The sequence below is a fragment of the Copidosoma floridanum genome, unplaced genomic scaffold (genome assembly GCF_036245765.1).
Source record: "Copidosoma floridanum isolate Cflo_tuat_1 unplaced genomic scaffold, Cflo_Japanese_pri ptg000016l, whole genome shotgun sequence".
NCBI classification, from domain to species: domain Eukaryota; kingdom Metazoa; phylum Arthropoda; class Insecta; order Hymenoptera; family Encyrtidae; genus Copidosoma; species Copidosoma floridanum.
In genome coordinates, this window is record NW_028321893.1 from 6974880 (window position 1) to 6994427 (window position 19548).

Below are 19548 nucleotides of genomic sequence, written 5' to 3' on the forward strand. Positions count from 1 at the left end.
ACAGAATAATGAAACTTAATTTTAAAATTAAAAAGTTATAACCTACTTCAAAGCAATCATCGATTCAGAAATCTACTTGGATACTGTAAATAAATATCAAATTAATAATTTTATTAAATAAATAAATTACTTTATTACTAAGCAGTCTTTTTTAAGTGACTATCAACGTTACTCTTATAAGCATCAACTATTTCGTACGAACACTAATAATACATTATTTAATGAAACTTCACTTTAGTAAACTTCTTTGGATGAAAAAAAAAACTTAGATTTTTAATTAATACTGTAAAGTGATTTAAATCTAATGACTAATTCAAATTTTTCACAATACACTGATAGTGTAAAACTAAGTAAATAAATAAATTAATGAAATTTTTTACATATGATTTTAATAAAAGTAATTTCTTATCTAAATATGACTTTTTAAATTTAATTTACAATGAACACAAAACAAAGCAGTAATTACACCACTTCTAACTATTTAATATATAGCTTTAAAAATAAACAAAAAAATATAAAATCTTCCACGTTATCATGAAAACAGCTAATAATTGATTTTGCATGAAATACATAAATTATTAAACACATTTGAAACTAAATTATTTAGAAGTTAAAAAAAATTAAAAAACACTGAACTGATTACAAGTTGCCTTGAATTTTGATTTCTGGATTGACTGCTGAATCGCGTTTATACATTTTTGAGTTGAATAATTCAAGATGTTCTTTTGAGATTTTGAAATTAATTGCATTAATACTTTGAATTGGAAAATAAGATCGAATAAAACAAATCGCGTTAAGTAAACTAATTTCCATTTTGTTCCGTTTTTTAGGTTTTGTATCTGTAACAATCGAAAAAATTCTTTCCGCTTCGGCGTTGGAATGTGGAAAAGATAAAATCGCATATATGTATACTTACTCGCGAAATCAAAACAAACAACCTTCACGAAGGCTTGGAGTAAGCCGCGATTTTTACGCGCAGCTTTTGTTTTTACGCTGCCTGTTGGCGCGCTTCTTTTTCTCATGCCCTGTAGTAGTTGATGATGACTGCTCTGCTTTTGAGGATTCTTAACTCTTGACAGATATATATTGTTGTCGATGAACATATAAATCTTGCCAAGAATTGTAATGCACCAGAGCATAAATTGCCCATGACTGAATCAGAGTTACTCCAAATTTTATTGAAAAAAAAACTGCTCATTAATTAATAAATCTTTTGATAATTACTAAATTTTTTCAACGTATTTTTCGTTTGAGTCGTAGCCTCATCACTCCTTTCTTAGTAATAAAATTATTTCTTAATTTTTTCTTTCAAAAAAAAAAACGTGCCCCGATACTTACCGCAAGGTGGTAAGGAAATAGTATCTCCTAATTTTAGTATTTTTATTGCACATTTAATCATATTCCTGATATTTCATATTAATAATATTGATAAAATAATTATAATAATAATAATAATAATAATAATAATAATTATAATATTAAAAAAGAAAAAAAAAGTGCCATAGTCGGGAATCGAAGATTACCCGACTACGAGTCATGCGTTGGCAAAACAGCTTAAGTTGAAGACTAGGTAGGGGGCTCCCCTACTCCTACCTGTCTGGTGAGAGAGAGAGAGCATGGTTCTTCTGCGCTTGCGCTACTAGCCGAGAGCACCCAAGAGAAGTCTTGGGTATATCGCAACACTGGTGTAGACGTATTTGGTTTAAATTTGGTGACTTCCGTACAACATACATTTTTTTGTTGAAACATTTTTATCAGTAAGGAAATTGCACTTCAACTTCCTTAAATGAGAATTTTTTTGGGTATTCACTACCAGCTTTTCTGGGAAAAAGGTTAGATATTATCAAAGAAAGTGAAGCAAACGTTCAAAATTTAATGCTGAGGAATGACGTACCATCTATTTCTGTTATACCACGACTAGATATCTCTCATTTTTACCAGAAGACGTAAAGTTTTACAAAATTTTGAATATTTGCTTTAACAAATGGCTTATGTACAAAGTCGATTCTGGGAAAAATGTCGCTGATTAGGAAGCTTTAAAAATTGACTTTAAGCAGGACGAAGGGCTTACGTGCTTGAATAATAAAGAACAAATCATGTAAACAGAGACTAAAAAAAACGTTTTCTTTTTATTTTATAGCAAATGTTTACCAAAGTGTTATTTAAAGCTATCAGAGATCGTAGAGGAAAGTGCAGGGGTGTTTGGAAGGAGCAATAGAAATTGTTATGTATTACATATATTATATAACTGCTGTCTGAAGCAGTGTGCCACCACTATACCACCCAGAAAATACGCTTTTTGAATAATATTTATTGAAACGCTGCCATAATAAACAAAAAAATAGATGCCTGCTTGGATCAGTGTTCTTAAGCATTCGCAGAGGCGTTAACATTATTTGGGATACCACTGGAACAATGATTTATGAAGGAAAAAAAGTTAATGGGCCTTATGTCCTTAACGTAAAGAAAGCATTTTAAATATATAAGAAAAGAAATGATTCTTAGAATACTTTGGCCCCTCATGACTTCTTACAAGCTTGAAAAAAACGGTAAAATGTTAAAAAATACAGACCGTGACATTTGAACATTATGATGGAATAGAACTGGGAATAGAATGTTGCTAAGCAAAAAAAAACTTAAAGAATGCAAGTTTCTTATCCCTTTTATAAACAACAAACCTTTCTAACACGATAAATTTTATTACTGAAATTATGTAACACAATCATCTATGCAAATGAAAAGCAGTGGTATAGGTCAGAAATAATTTTAATGAGTTATATAGCAAATAGAAAATAAAATGTTGATGCACATTACGAAGCACGAAGCATACAATCCACGAAGCATTAATTTTTGTTGCTTGTAACGTTGTAGTAGTCGTTAAAATTAAAATTTTCTTTAAAAAATTAGAAGGGAGCGGAAGCTAAAAAAATATAGAACTTACCACTTAATTAAACGATTATACAAAAGTTTCCACGTTTTTTAAAGATTTTGGAGTACAGTGACTAACATTACACTTAAATACTACAGGTCTATGATTCTTCAGATGCTTTTATAAAAATTTTGATCTGCAAGTACATAATTCTGCAAAAAAAAGTGGTCTAATTCTGTAATATATAAACAATTGTATAAAGTTATCAGGCCTTTTAAATTTTGCAAAGGCATGTCTACTTTCACCAAAAAGTTTTCAGGCAAAACAAGAAATGCCCTAATTTGTTGTGGAAGTCTCAAGATTTTTTACACTTTGAGGAATGCAGAAAAGTTCCTTGAAATTTCAGAAATTTCTTAGATTATGGGTTTTACCAATATTATAAACAAGTTAATTTAATAAAAAATGTAAGCATGTAATAAGGTTTGTTAAAATACTGGTCAATATTAGAAAGCATATCAAACCATTTAATAAGATGACTACCTTTGACTGTGAAATTTCCTACATACATTATTAAGTAAAAATTTTATTCCTAGGTACAAAGACAAATACATTTTTTAAACTTTTTGTATTAATTTTTTTAAATTGACAAAAATTGATGTTAAGTATTTATTTGTAGTAAGTAAAAAGCAACAAAAAAAAGTTTGGATAGATTATTATCTTAAATGAGTAGTTGTTTACTGTAAATGTATGATAATAATTGTTATTTATCTAGACGTTATTATAATGTCTTAGACTTTAATTTGTTTTCAAAGTTAATGTAGTAAATACCAATAGCAATGAAAATTAAATATTTCAGAATAAAGTTAGAGATGTATCATTATTCGAAAACAATGTATGACCACGTTTGTGATCATGTAATGATGATGTTCTCATGTTGTAAATTAAAAAATCTTATGAACGAAAATAGAGTCTCAATAAAAATTTTAGAATACTTTTGTATCTTTAACATACTTATGTCACATAAGACTTTATTGTCACGTAATACAATAATACATAATGATCAGAGGTTATAGAACTGATTAAAGCAGTTAAAACAACTGATTGACTTAGAAACAACATATAACGATTCAAATAATGCTAAGTGCAAAATTGATCTTTTATTTATACCGTATGAAGGATTAAGGATTAAGGTATTAAGTCAGAAGGATGAAGAAGATGAGATATTTTTCATTTAACAAAAGCCGACTACACTGAATAGTGTCATTCGAAACCAAATTATAGTGTTGCATGTTTACAATATTAAAAAAAACTAAAATATCATAATTTTGTCCATATTTGTTTTTAAAAAACCTTTTCTGTTCCGCTCGTACGTGGAATTTCCACAAATATAATAGGTTTTTTCAATACTAGTGAGTAACGTAATGTGATGAGGTGAATTACTTTATTGAATTGTATAATTTTCCCTGCTTCCTTCTTTTACTGGAAAAGAAGAATATTTACTAAGTGATATCTGTTTACGATGAGTGGGGGTGCATGAGTTAACTAAGAGACAAATGACTATTGTTCATAATTCTTGAGCAATTAGTCAGTTTCTTGATGGCAGGCCCACACGTAAGATGGTCACTTGGCCCTCACTGTATTTCCTCTACTTATAATAAATGTATCCACCTATTGATTATATAGCACATTGGGTATTATCTGAATCACTTTACTTTTCAATACATTGCAAATGGTGACGAGAATGATTTAAAAAGGTGTGCACATAAGAAAACTGGTTGGATTTGAAGTTTAAACAAAGAGATTATTGAAAACTTTATGAAAAGAGATATTGAAATAAAAAAACTGAATTACAAGAAGTACAGGAAAAGATAGAAGAAGAAGAAGTTTTTAATGAAGTAACAGAAAAAGAGGAATATAATCTTAAAAAAAAAGAATTCCTGGCCAACGATGACGACAAAGAAAATCTAAAAAAAGACTCTAAAGAAGAGGAAGAAGATAACTCTGAAAAGAGCATATAGTGTTTTTGTTGATGGATTACATTACCAAAATCAGTTATCGAAAATGTTAAAAGTGCACAAGAATTATCCACTAACTGCTCGAGAGCTAGCAAAGAAGTAAGGATACAGAGACCACTGGATCGAGTAGGCTATGTTTATTGCGTCTGTTTCTCTTATTGTCATGTATTTACTGTCAGAGTGAAGACTGGCAACGTTAGAGACAGCGCTTCTGTAAAACGCTGGCTGGGCAAAGCGCGTTTGTCAACAGTGTTAACACACGTGCTTATGTGAATGTAAAGAGAGCGAAAGAAGTAAAGTCAGTTGGCAAAGCAAATGAGATTCAGAGCAGTGTTGTCAGAAGTAGAAGCATCAATGAGCATCCATATGTAGTTCAACTTGAGGTAGATATTATTATTTGTCAATGCAAGCGTTGTGTCAGACAAATTAAAAGTTGACTATTTAAACACAACCTTGTTCCTAATATTTATTGATAGATAAACTCTACAATACTAGAGTGTCATACAAGTTGCACTTGCACTACGAAAAAGTCCACTTTAGTTCTTATGAACCCTAATAAGCTATAGTTGTGTGCTAGTTCCGATACTTTTGTTCTAGAAGACTATTGTATCACAAAAATTTTAGAACTAAAATGTCCTAAGACGAGTTGAGACATACGAGCTATTGATAATAAAAAAACAATTAAAGTTCCTTTCTTATATTTTTCACAACATAAACTATTTATAAAATCATCTCATTCGTATTATACACAGTGTCAGGTATTAATGTATATGGCAGAGCTCATGGAATGTGATTCGTACAACTCATCACTTAACCGTTGTACCCTTGTCAATATTTATAAGAATGGATCCTTCCTTTTAACTGTAGTGTGTAGGTTAAAAAAGTCTTATTTTACACACTTATTGCCTGCTTTTAGAAAATATGGAAACAGTTTATAAAAAAAAAACAGATCAAAGAATTTACAATATTGAGAAGTAATTTTTCAAACAAATGGACTAGTCAGTTTAATTATAATAGTACTTAAAGAGATTAGTAACTTTCCAGCTGTACAATAATACAAGCCAATTGTATTGATTAGCAATGTTTTAGGAATAATACATAAGTGTTGACTTGTAGTCAGTTGTAAATACTGTAAGAATGGAATTTAATAAAAATTGTATGTTAATGTAAGCACAGAAATGATCTTATAAATGAATAATTTACATATTTCATTTGAACAGTGTACAAGCTTACAACACCATCTAAATGTAAGTAATAAATAACAGTTTCAATTTTTTTTATGAACAATTGGTGACTGCAAGTTGACCAACACACAACACATAAATATTATGTTTCCACAATGAGGTAACATGTCTATTGTTAACTTGTCAAATATTTTGCAAATGCTAATCTTCCACATAAGTCATTTAATGTGAATTATTTAAGAAAATCCTGCATCTGCTAGGACAAGGTTTCCAGATTCTAATCAATCTGTGAATTTGGATATAACTATTATTTAAAAGTTAATCGCACGTCAACCCTAAAATTTACTCATAAAACAAAAAAATGCATATGGAGTACACCGAATCACAATTCCTAACTACAATAATTACAATACCCACTAAATAAAGATAATTACAATAACCAAATAGATTTGACAATATCAAAACAAAAATTTAAAATTATCCTCATACTTAAATAGTAATAGTGACATTTGCCACACAATCAAAATTGTAAATTTACATGTGATCATTCATGCACTGGTTGTATTTTACGAATACTTTTTTTTAGAATAAAGCAGTATTCTAAGAATGTGTGAGAAGCTGCAGTCAATTAGTTGGTTTAACGCATTACATTCGTCACTAAGTGAACGAATATTTGTGACTCGTTCAAGTATCGTAGTTTAACCTGAAGAGGTCCAGCAGTTATGGATAAAAAAATGTCATGAAAAATCAAGCGTTGTACACACTAAAAGTATAAAAAGTATAACTATATATTATTTACACGGAAAATTTACCAGAAGTAGTGTATGACATATAAACATTTTATAAAACTATATCGTTATATTCTGACATTCTATTAAATCGTTTCGAAAATTTATTCGCTTTAAATACAACTGTATAAGTTTTAATGTCCTGATTAAGCTTTAATTTCAATTTAATGCTACTTTATTTTAAGTGAACCAGATTTTAAAAATATCATAGTATAAATTTAACGCTTTCTTACAAAAAACTTTACTCTCTAGTCAGATGTACACAGGTGATAAATCAAGTTTTAGATGAGAAATAATATTGTTTCTTATAATTCTTCGAGTCAAGCGTGATGTTTTAATTACTTTTTCAAGCATTATACTACAATCATGACAAACAACAATGAGTTCCCCACGGCACTTGTATATTTCTTGTTCTTGATCCATGTACAGTCTTTCGTATATTTTTGTAAGGGTATTCGTGTTTCTCAAGTAGTTGAGGTCTAACTCTTGTATACAACTGAAAAAAACATAAGAATATTATTAGCAAACACATTGATGCATAATATGTAAACATAATTGTATGTGTAATTCATAGCAAGTAAGCGCATACTACTCAGTAATGACTTTACTTTTTTTAATGAACCTACATATTTCTTACATGATTTTGTACAATTCTCATCATAACAAATACAGATGACTCTAAAATACATCTAAAGAATTGTTGAGAATTTTTGCTATAAGATGACAGTTTCACTAGTAAAGAAATATGTAAGCTAAAAAAAATTAAAAACTAAAAATTGAAATTACATAAACAAATATCGTTCAAAAAGTTAAATTATATAGCTCAATCGATGATCAACGAGGTCTAAAAAATACTCTCATAATTAAGAATAATATGTATGCATGCCTATTAGAAAAATTAAAAGAAACAGAAGAAGTTTTAAACGTAAAGAACTTATTTACGTGTATTTATAGAGTTTTTATCCTTTCGAGTGATGACTAAACACGTACTTACAGTACAAAAAACTGAATAGTAAACGACGTTAAATTAAGAGCAAGCATATGCTCAACAGTACCAGCTTATCTTAATCACAGTTTTTTGTTTATCGTTGTTAAGATTAGTCGAAAAAAATTTTGCTTCTCTAGTTCACTACAGTTATTGACAACCAACAGCAGAACAGTTTTGTTGCCATACGCCTCTCTACATGCTCCGTGCGCCTACCCATTATTTATAGTTTATAATTAATTACTAAAATTAGAACTTTTTTCATTTTTAAAGTACAACTTCTTATGCTGGGTCGTCAATAGTCATGTGAGGAAAAATGTGTTATGAAAAAACGTAGCCACCCACCCTGTGGCCCAAGCCCTCTTTTTCATCTCCTCATTCATACACTATTCCTTCCACTCCATCTCTCACTGTCACTGCACGTGCGAGTCTACAGTCTACCATATACTCCGTCAATTCTCTGTCTCGCATGAACGCCACTTGCTCCTTGCTTCTGACGCTGGTACTATACTTAAATATGTTAGCATATATTACAGGAATGTTAGTATATGTGTTTTTACGCTACGACTAAACACTAAGCCAATGCGCTTGCTTAAGCTGAGGTATATGTATTGGAGAAAAGAGAAAAGAAAAGAAAAAATCAGCTATACGCTGTACCTAGACTGGAGGCAAAGTAAACGTATATATTTTGTATACATAAATACGTGTTGCGTTTCTAATCTGTATACATGCATGTAAAAAAACGTGCATTATGTATTAAATTTGTATAATACGATAATCTTAGCTTTCAAAACAAGAAAAAAAAGCTGTATCTTAAAAAAAAAAGAGTTGGCGTAAAATAACAATTCTTACGGGTCTCAGGAAAACTACATAATTGAGGTGCAAAAATATAAAAAGTTTGGACTATGCACAAACGTAATCTTGATTATTTCTTTTTTTGACTCTATCTTAAAAAAAAAAAGTTAAAAAAAAATTTTCTTATTCAGTATGGCATGTTTAAAACATGTGACAAATGTTGACAAAATGTTTGAACAACTTTTGTTACAACGTAACCTCTCAAAGTTAGAAAAACAGTCGTATCCCAAAAGGAAAGCCAAATAGGCCAAAAAAAATTCCACTTATAGAAAATAATTATTGAAGAGCAAAAATGTATGTTACACGGATTTATTTAAAAAATCGTAACGATTCTAAAAATAATAAATTATATCTCAAAGGCAAAGCTATATCCTTCGTACTCTAGCTATATTCATTTACTTTTTAGCCTCTATCATGTATTATGAGAATAATTGTCACGCGACCAAAACCCATATTTTTATTATTAATTTTAAGATGAGTAGAAATGAGTTATAAGCATAAATAAACTTTAATAATAATTTATAAATAATCATAGAAAACGAATTGAACGACAAGTTCCAATTTTACAATCGAAAATAGATGTATGGCAAATATTTTTTTTAATCTCAATCAGATAGAGTAGATTACTTTAGTTTGATAGTAGCCAAAATTTCTAAAAATTCGTCGAATACAATAACTCTAAAAAGAATTGATTATACGTATATAATATCATATAAAATGCACAGATTATAAATTTTGAATTAAGAGAATTTGTGTCCCGCATAACTAGGCAAAAATACTTTTTTTCTGTGCACTATGGTGAAAATTTTTGTTTTGTTTTGCATTACATGACCAACAATTCGTACGTATATTAATTCATACATTAAAGCAAACATGAAAGTACTTAAAATGTGTGTAACATGCGTCACATGTAACATAAGTATATGTATTTTATGCACGCACATGCTCAAATACCCAACCTGGTTTTTTTATTTTACAATTTTTCATTAAAGAGTAATTTTATCAAAAATATTATCGCAATGAATTACAAGATAAAATATTAAAACTTAGAAATTCTTATAATTTTAGCGATACTTTGGACTTAATAAATATTTATTATTTATCATTAACAAATAGTTGTGTAGAATAAATCGAAAATACTGTATGTACTATATGAAACAATTTGAACGTAACATAATTCGATGTACCATTGAGACTTTTAATCTCATTAACTACCTTTGTTTAAAAATTGTATAATCAAATTTATTATTATTTAGATAGAAACTTATAAAATGAAAGTAGCACGAATTTAAAATACTGTATAGTGGAGGTCAGTTATTCAGATATATGAAAAAATAACAGATATCTAAGAAAAATTTTAACTTTTTATGAAGGGGTGTGGCATATCCTGTTGGTCCTGTCAGAAAGTAATCTCACAAAAAATCATAAGTTAATTTAGGAGGTTGTGGAGGGGCTGTGATGGTAAGTTTTCCATAATAACCCCATGAAAAAGATGCTTACAACACATTTTAAGTTTTATGGAGAGATGTGGGGGAGAGCAGTGGGATAGACAAGTTATCCTACATGTGCCCTTCTTTTACACATTTTCATTAGAATAGGATTATTATAACATTTTCTTAAAATATTCTAAGTTTGAGTATGTGGGGGGGGGTTGTGTGAAAGTTGTGGAAGGCTACTAAATTTGGGTAGGTAACTGTGAAGAGTTAGTAGCGGGGGCGTCGAGTGCTTAGACAAGTTTTGTTGTGTTAAAATTATAGAGAAATGAAAAGAATTTTTCTCTGTATTGTGAGGGGGTTGAAGGGGTCTGTGTGAGAGATATAGAGGGACCATGAGGGTGGGGGAGGAATGAGTCGACACCCTGAATATTTATATAATAAACGAAGACATATGTTTACAATAGCTGACTAGCTGCAGAAGTACGTTTCTCGCCTGAACTATGTACGCATGTATACAAGTGTTTTTTCTACTTTGTTTCATCAAAAATGTGCAAGTACTAATTCATTAACTTCTTGGCGATTAAAATAGTATTACTCTTTGTATTAAATTATTTTAATGATTCAGAAAAGGAAAACTCTTTTTGACTGGTTTTAATGACGCCAAAAAAAACTTGTGATCAAGGTAAGCTGGTACCGTAGAGCTTATGTGTGCCTTTAAATATGCATTTAACTGGTACAACACAAACATGAGAGATACGTGGCTCGTAGTTTGTGCAAGCACAATATAAAATAAAATTGAGCTAGAAAAGCTTGCGAGAGAAAAAGAAGAAGGCTTTGTAGGAGTTTAGCAGTCAAACTGTCTCAGCACAAAGTCTGAGCTTATTTTATGTAGATAGTATACATATGGACGTCTATGTGTCCCTTAGAGCATACAACTGGAAAGAGCATAGCGTAACGAGGCAGACCAAGTTTTATAAGTAGGTATTTCTCTCTCCGGTTGAAACTCAATGAGTCAAGACTTTTTGGTTTATCAGTTCTTACCAATCACTCTTCAGCTGAAGATATAACTACGACCTAAACGTGGTGTATCTCATAATGCTGTAAAGTATCACCATGCTCCTTCTAGCTCTAAATTCTTTAAGATGAATACGTTGCAGCCTTTAGTGTAAGTTTTTTATCCGTTCTTATGTCATATGTTCTTACGATAAAACTATAAATAGCGCATGCAATTTATGTTCCTAGAAATATCATGTAAGAGAAACTTTTTTAATTTTCGTTAACAATGACTTAACCTAACATTCATAACGACGATTTTACATATTAGGTCACAGTGATGTTTTACCCAAACTTTATTTGATAAATAATAATAAAAAATTAATAAGCTTGATGCTTGTAAGCTTTGATATCACAGTGAATGCCTAAATACAATAAACGTGTACTTTTATACTAGTATTTAGAGTCATAATGTTGAGAATATAGCTGTACTTACTGTGGCATTGGTCATGAGTCCAAAGCTTATATTTAAAGCCAAATTACAAAGCTTGTGCTGTTTGATAACGTTTGAGGTGACATAAATATACACGGTTGAGCTTACTTAGCCTAAAATATTTCATTGCATAGCTTAAAGAAGCATTGTTTACGCAAAGACCAGACTCAGTATGTGAGAGCAAGATCACTGAATATGAGCTTTTACAGTTCAATGCTGTGATGTACTGTCTGTGCACAAACTATACAACCCACGCAACTCTCATGCAAGTATTTTACGAATTCAATGCAAATTGAACGAGCATAACACAAACTTGAATCACAAGTAGTCTAAATGTTTTGTAGTAGATGTTCAAAGTGATGGGAACTCTATTAGCACACGTATTTGAGCTGTGTAGAAACAGGAAGTGAAAACTACTTATAAAAATAGTTAATACATTATCATTTTCTATAATATACAGAATGTCAATTTATTATGCGTCCTTGTTACCAATAATTTGATTTTAAACGTAGTAAGTTTTAAAATTTCGGCTTAAATTTTGATACTACGTACAAACTGTAAATTTTTGAATGTACTTTTGTCATGTTCACCTTTTAGGGCCTTTACATAAATCTTTTCTTTGCTTGTACCATTAGGTTAACAAGTCACTAGATTATACTTATTAATGGTTGTGGTATTTTAATGAATTATGAGATGCGTGTATACTTGAAAGTGCTTATTCAAGAGACTTGAGTGATACAAACACTTGCGCGTGGCAACGTGGCCCATAGTAAATCTGACTCTACTAGAGAGCACGTCATGATGCTACACACACCTCAGCAGTCTTTGCTGGTTAGCCTTCCTCCACTAAAGTCCACCGCTACCACGTTTTACTGTAATTGCTTTCTACACATAGATATATTCATACGTAACACTCTTTTACCTTTAATTTACTATTACAGATGTAGCCACTGCAGAGTCTTACGTGTATGCCACAAACGCTAAGACTTACCGATGTCAACTGGCTTTCCGTCTAACAGGTTTTCGTTCATCACCTTACCCACATTCCCTGGGACCTTACTGGCGTTGCTTAAATCGTGTGGTATTAGACTCGTTCATTTCACTGCTTTACTTGTGGATTTACATGGCTTGGCTGTACCAACCGGTTTGCCCGTTTTCGCGTTACCATCATTAGATCCTGAAATTTTCTGTTCACGCAGGTGAAATTGGTCAAGGAGGTGCCATTTCCACATTCTGTTATCATTGGTTCCAACGTCGTATGTTGCTCCGCCCACCCTTTCAATTATTCGCACTTTTCACCAACTATCAATGGAATAATCTCTTATTATCCCCAGATCTTGGGTTGCAAAAATTGTTTTATAAATTTCTGGATAGCAATCCCGTTGGATTACCTGCTTTTTTCTACATTTTTCTTTGTCAAATCTAGCAAGCTTAGGTGTGTTCGATTTTTTTTATTTATTAGGAGCTCCACATGGACATATGCCATAATACAATACTATAAACAAAACTGGAATACATAAGTATAAAACACATTAGTATGTGGCATTTGCAGTGCGTTTTGAACTTGTCTTTAAATGATCTGATGGCGTTTTCAGCCACCCTGTTACTTTAAGCGTGATATTGCAGTATTGTCATCTGATTGATGTCTGGGTGCTTGAGAAATTTTCCAAAACTTTCTGCTTCAAGTGCAGGCCCGTTATCCCACATAATCATTTTCAGTAAATCCCAAGCGCTAAAATACTCCTTAAAAACTTGAATTGTGCTATCAGCCATGATGTTTTTAATTTTACAAATACCAAGCCACTTTGAGTGCACGTCTGTGATAACCAAGTACATGTGACCGTCGATCAGTTGGCAAAAGTCCAAATAAAATCGTTCGTTGAATTTCTCAGGCCATTGCCAAGTGTGCAATTCAGACCTCAAAGAATTTTCACCGTTTTCTAGACACAGTTCTTACGTCTTCGCTACTTTTTTAATTTCGTAGTGAATGCCTGGTCGAGACACAAATGACCTAGTCATCGACTTTATTTGCACGATACCCTAATGTGAAGTGTGCAGTTCTTTGAGAATTGACTATCTTATCTTGCTTGGTATCATGACTCTGTGACCCCATAAAAAAGTGGTTCTTTATTGATAGTTTTCATTGCCTAATCTTATACGGTAACAGTTCTTTCAACACTTCGTTGGGCCAACCAGTATTTAAACATTTACTTATCTTACCGTATACGAGATCAGCTTAAGTTACGTTTTAAATTGCTGATGTGCTTTTTACTGCCCCTAAATTATCACAGATAAAATTTAGATACAAGTAATCCTCTAACTTTATTGCACTACGTTCCGCCTTAAATTTGCCTACCACGCGAATTTACGCCTATACACATATCGGTAAGATTTTTTGATGGATTCATAGCTCTTTCCAATTCAGGGACAAATAGTTATGATCTGCTTGTGTACGCACTCTTGACGAATAAGCCATGGGGTCTTCGTTTTTTTCTAGAAAAAATGTAACAGCACCACCCCGATCCCACGTGAAGACGCATCGTATGTTATTTTAATCGGTAGATTGGAGTCACACTGCACAAGGATATTATGTGAGATTATTATCAAATGCTGCCACTCACTCCTGATATTACACTTGTTCTCAGAAGTTGGTACAATTGACTTACTATTTGGGTATAGGTTCTTAATAAATAAAAATAAATCGACACCGTCGTCAACATGACAGCCCTGGTCATTTCTAGAAAGACCTAATTTTTTTTGAAAGTTTATTTTAACAAAATATACATCCTGTTTTAGCTTATTTTACGTCCTGGAAACTAATTTTTTTTTTTTTTTTTGAAAGCACATTTCTCGCGTCCAACCGTAAGTCTTTTTTCTGCAATGGCGACAATAGTTGCTTCAAATTCTAGACATGGCTTGCTCGTGTCTTTCCAAAAATGAAAACGTCATCAAAATATACTACAGTCCCTTTTATTTTCTTGAGCATTTCCTCCATTTTCCTATGAAATACTGCAGGCGCCAATTTAATCCTATAAGCCGATTGTATTAATAAAGTTGCTAGTGCATGAGAATTAGTGTTAACCTCTGAAACTCTTTGTCCAGTTTAATTTATTCATACGTATGGGCCAGGTCGATTTTTAAAGAAAATTTTCCATCTTTTAGCCTTGCTATCAACTCCACTGATCTCAGGATAGCATACCTATCAATTACAAGTTTTGAATAGAGTGTAATTTTCTAATCGTCATGCAGGTGTAGTTAACCGTTTTAGTTTAACGCTACGACTATCAGGGTGGCACACTCGCTTGCGCTTACTTTTGACTATGTTTTCTTTCTTGAGTCTCTTAATTTCTTCTTCTAATTTGGTGCGCATTGCGTATGACAGGGGCCTTGGCTTACAAAAAACTGTAACCACCACTGATTTTGAGTGAACTGTAACACGCTCTCGATGATCAGTATTTCCATGTTTTCCAGCATTATGAATAATTCTAAGCTCCTTTGTTTTTTCTTGTATGCCACTTCAATCCAAAAAATTCTACGTGATACACTAAGTCCTCCTGATAGTGTGTTTCAAATTTCCCATAGTTATTTTTCTAGTGAGACCTGACGCAGTTTTTTTTTTACCATTCCATTACCACCTCCTAAGTTGGAGAAACTAGATCCGATATCCAGTTCAAATTTGAGTCGTGTACCTTCAACTAACACCTCTACTACAAGTGCCTCATTGGCTTCATCACCATGCATGCGCTCCTTTTCTTAAACGCTAAGCACTCAATTGAATAAGTCCCCTAACTGATCTACCTCTTCCACAAAATTCTTAACTTCCGTGCTTTGTTAGCAGCTACTTAGATAAAGGTGTAGCAAGCACTTACACTAGTAGAAAAAACTCAGAACGTCGTAAACTCTCCTGGCTCAAAGTAGACAGAGTCTTAAGCTGTATAGCCAATAGTACCATATGAGCGCTAGTATATAGATATACACTTGTAAGGTTTTGCCCCTAACGCGCTTCACGTGCCAACCTCCTGATACTATATCTGAAAAGAAGGATTGTGTAATTTATTGTAACAACTTTCTTTAAGGTCTTAAATTATAAAATATGTTATTTCATACTTTAGAATGTATCGTATATTGCATATAAATATTCTTAAGAATAAAAAAATTTTGTGACAGGAGTTAAATTCAAAAGTTGAATAAACATTATTGGTATTTTTAAACCAATTTTATGTAAAAATTTCAATTTCACTAAAAAGATTGAAAGTAACTAGTAATTTAAATTTAACACTTTATTTTTGATAATATTGACTGTGGGCATGATATTATGTCTTAATACAACAAAGCTAATAAGTAATATAAGCCTACAAGTTTCTAATAAAATACAAAAAATTTGTAGTGTTACAAATACTAAAATAATAGTTCAAGAATAATGTTATAAACAGAAAACAAAGTTCATTAAAACAAGTTGTTCTGGTAAACATTTTTTTATACAAGTAAGAAAATCATATATGAATTATTAACTGTACAAAGGACTATAAGAATTGTTTCTTAGATATAAAGGTATACTCTAATAAATGTAACTTTAAATTTTCAAATTATAGATAGTTTTTTTTACCCAAAACATTGACACTAAATAATGCAAAAGAAAAAAAAAAAATATCGAATGGAATATCTAAAATCATCATCATTCTAAGCGTTGCTTTCATCTTACTAATATATAAAGCAAAGTCGCTAAAACCGTTGTAATCGCTTACCGCGAAAACTACTGAACCGATTTTGCTGAAATTTTGCGTACCGATTCTTGACACTTCCTAGATGGTTTAAGTATGGTTTTTATCTTGAAATATTTAATAACAATGGCAATAAATAAGCTTAAATTTTTTCAAAAATACGCCAGCTTTTCACTTTAGTTCAGTAGGATCCGCTAGGTAACGTCGACATAAAATCGAAACTACCTGCAACAGAATTAAATGAAAGTAGTTATAATATGCCAGAACGTCGTGGAAATTATGCAATCGTCTACTGACAGTTCGTCGAGCTTCTTCGAGACTGTAGATGAAAGTCGTGCATCTGGGTATACCGGTTACCAATGACGCTCTTCTCCACTGGGCAAGCGGTCTAGGTCTACTTTTACCCTGCACCTCCAGGATTGACGAGTGCCATCAAAAATAGTTTAATTTTAATCGATGACGTCTCCGGCAGAATACAAGGAGACGTGTCTAGCCAGAGCACATCCTGCTCCAACACTTCAGAGTTATGTGGCCGTACCACAATCTGGCCTTGTGCCGTCAGAGAATTTTTTTACTACCAATGTAAGCCAGGTAAGACAGCCCTGAACAGTATGGGCAGCTACAACTGCCAACTTCTTAGTGGTCGTTCCAATGGCTTACCTACAGAGAAGTTATTCTCCAGGCCCCCTTTCTCGACTAACGATGAGCGGTTGGTTATCCGGGGAACGACCTGAAGACGAGATATATTTTGGTCAGCAGCGTATCTCCCTCATGTACGGTCTCCGTACACAGACTTCGAGGGTAGGAGTCAAGCTACCAACAGCTGGCTCTCCATCATCAAGAATAATAAGGAATAACTAGAAATCTCACCACTGGCATTTTTCAAGGCCAATATAAGTATTTACGTTCAGTACATAACCTTCAATCTCATAGGTTCTTTTAAGGGCCACCTAAGTTTAGACTACTTTGCCAACAAAAAAATTTTTACTATTATTTTCGGAAACATTATTCGTCGACTAAAAGACCACGTAAAGCCGGCCACTATTAAACCAAGTCAGTCATTCACTGACAGACGTCACGAGCAGAGTTGTTCGTCGCAAGGCTGGGAACCCCAGTGATCGACGACCCTATATTACCCTCTCGACTCTAAGCATTCAACCAGAAATCACCGGTCCTCTCCAAGGTCTGCGCTGGGCAAACCTAACAGCTATGAAGGAAAAAAAACTTGAGCCAACGGGAGTCTCCAACGGGCAAGCAGCACGAACCAATCTCTCCACCTTAGATCATCAAAACAACTGAGTCTGCAAAAAAAAGGTGCTTTAGACACCAACGTCTTCGACGTTATATCAGGAGACGTTGGAAAAGAGCACTACAACTAGCCCCAAAGCTTCGAACTTTGTGATTTTTTTCCCAATCAGTCTGGGTCTTCAACAGCAGGCCAGAGAAGATCACCCTGAGGTATCCAGACAGTCACAAGTGCTGTAAACTTAAGTCAAGAAAGAGTTTACTTAAGAAGATCACCGGTCTTTTTTAGGACCATCGGACGTCGAACTACCTTGCCAACAAATATATTAGAACTCATTAAAGTTAACAGAAAAAAGCCTTTAGGGGTCACAAAAGTCGCAAGAGGGTGAATTGGAAGGAAAACCTTAAATGTATCTAATGAATACAATTTCAGGCGTCAAGAAACTGACGCAGAAAATTTATCGAGATTGGAACAGCAGCCTCAAAACCGACAAATAAAGAATCCATTACGTGAGAGATCAGCTTTTCATTTTACCCTCAGAGTAATCTCTTAAATCTTTAAAGATCTGAATTCAGATTTTTAAATAAGAAGAAAATATATTTGTATTTTTGTGGCAACAAAAAATGTAAAGATTAAGCTACAGGACTTTGTTGCTCTGGTTATAAAGTTGTGAGATGAGAGAAAAAATTTTTTTTAATTTATATTTTTTTACACATCTTTAAAAAATGGCCCTTTTAGTAAATTACACGGGAGAAACTGCAAATCAACCGCTCCTTATGGCCAACGATTACTTTATGGCATAAGGAACGCACGGTACTTTTCAGCATAATTATATTTTTTTAATTTTTACAGCTTATTATTTGACTAAATATACTGTATGGATTGCGAACAAAACTATTTTTCTAGTAAGAAGACTTTTGTTCTGAGAAGTGACAGGAATAAATGTAAAATTTCTAACTGAAAACGTTTTACATTACATGTCAACACACTACGGTGTTACATTTAGTAAGTTTTGGGCGAAGCCGAGACGGGGGGCCGCTAGTTTATTATACAGACTTAAAGAAGTTTGTAGTATTTCTTTACATTTTCAACAATAAAACTTTTGTCTTTTACTTTGCTAACATTTTACATTAAAAAACTTGCTGTGTTAGCATTCCAGCAATTTGTTGATTTAATTCAGTGACAAAAACTTGTGTGAAACGGGCAAGAGTTTGAAATAATTTAACAATAGGTCTACTGTAGGACAACAAAAGCTGATATTTATAGAAATTTTCCAACTGAATTTCTAAGTTATATTGGTCGAGGCTTATCTCCACAAGAGCTTAAATTTAAAGTTGGAGCAATCTTTATGTTAATACACAAATTAAGTATAGTAAATGGTCTATGTGAGGGTATGAAATTATAAGTAAACAAATTATTTAAATGCAATATTAAAGCTAAATTTTAAATTCAAGGAAAAATTGGAAAGACAGTTTTCATACAATAATTACTATGAATAAAGAATATTTCTCATCATAACCTTTTATTTCATACGGAGAAAAATTTTCTTTAGTCTTAGCATTTTTCATGACTAAAAATGAATGTTAAGGTCGAAGTTCTAATGATATTGGACAATATTTTAAAAATTTCCTGTATTTGCATATTCTATTATATTATATACGTCACGTTATCAAGATGCAAAAATAAAAGTTAGATTTTTATTTAAATAGAACGTGATAATAACTTCAGAATATATAATAGTGTTTAAAAAAATGTATGATGTCAGCTACTATGAACTGGATAAGAGATATTCAATTTTTTTACATTTCCAAAAGTAATTAATTGCATTTATGTATGCACAGTTCAATGAAATAACAAATAAACGTATGAGATCACCAAAACTCTCATTAAAATTCTATTTCATGACATAATGAGCTTAATTCTTTATATTTATTTTAAACTAATTATTTTTTTTTTAAAACCG